At 25.9% G+C, this 1,078-nt stretch overlaps 1 protein-coding gene across 3 annotated transcripts in view; it reads left to right on the top strand.

The window, feature by feature from the left end:
• Positions 1-493: 493 nt before the first annotated feature.
• The window catches only part of LOC130805256 (DNA-repair protein XRCC1), a 13,238-nt gene continuing 12,653 nt past the window's right edge, over positions 494-1,078 (top strand). The window contains exon 1 of one of the 3 annotated variants that reach the window (XM_057669945.1): positions 494-796. The gene's annotated coding sequence lies outside the window, so the exon portion shown is untranslated. The remainder of the gene's footprint in view (positions 797-1,078) is intronic. The other 2 variants (XM_057669947.1, XM_057669946.1) reach the window with 2 other exon arrangements.

Genomic DNA, 1,078 nt, shown 5'->3' with positions numbered 1-1,078 from the left:
TATTTCTGAATTATCATGATTACTTTATATTTTTAAAATTAATTTATTCTTAAAATAAATACTACTCATTAATTGTGCAACAATAAATTACATTTCAAAGTTTGAATTTTAAAATAAGTAAATCACTTTAAATTAAAAAATAAAGTCAATATGTTCAAAAAAATCATCACAAATAATAATAATGTACTAGCGTAGAAATCCGTGCAATTCACGATTTTTTAAGCATCGATATATATAAACTTATGATATTAAAAACAATAAAGATAGAGATATTATGCAATAAAACACTCGATTTAACGGTCATATGTATATACTTTTATTAACTTTGTAATTTTTTAAAAACTATCAACAATATCTTATGCAGTATGTTATATACTCAAATCTACTTAAGTTAAATACTTATCAAAGATACTTTAATGATAGAGTTATTAATCAAAAGATAAAATATCATATTATTTTTCTTTTACCCAATAAAATATCACTATTAAGTACAAACTCTTTTTTATTATCGCATTTGGAAATTTTCAAGCTTTCAATCTTTTTCACCGTAACTGGTTTTTTCCGTTCTCGGAAACTGCAATCGAATATGACAGTAAGCGGAAACGCGATCGCGACCGCGACCGCGTTCTAACACCATGTTGTAATTGGACCGCCTAATTTCATCTTCCCTCTTTTCAAATTGAAGAAAAGTTTCCATCGTTCTTCTTCAAGACAGATTAACTGGGGAAATTCACAACTGAGGTCATTCAAAACTGGCGTAATTTTACAATAGCTTTCAAAACTAAGTAATTGTAAGGTATACTCTTTGATTTAATTTCCTAATTTTAGGGTTTTTGATTAATTTTTATTTAGGTTAGTTTATATGTGGAAACAACGGTATTTATTTATTTACTCAATTCATGTCCAAAAATTGTATTTTAAAGTTTACTTTGATTTTCTTGATGATTTTTGTTGATATTGAATGAAGTTTTTGATGTCATTTGGGAATTAAGTTGACATGGAATTAATCTGAGATCTTATATCTTGTTGTGCACAGAGAAATTAAATCGTAACAGCTTGATATTTTTTTTCTATTTTA

This window comes from Amaranthus tricolor, chromosome 2 (assembly GCF_026212465.1).
Source record: "Amaranthus tricolor cultivar Red isolate AtriRed21 chromosome 2, ASM2621246v1, whole genome shotgun sequence".
In the NCBI taxonomy this organism is placed as follows: Eukaryota; Viridiplantae; Streptophyta; class Magnoliopsida; order Caryophyllales; family Amaranthaceae; genus Amaranthus; species Amaranthus tricolor.
Note: the sequence above shows the minus strand (reverse complement) of the source record. Positions and strands in the feature narration are given on the sequence as shown.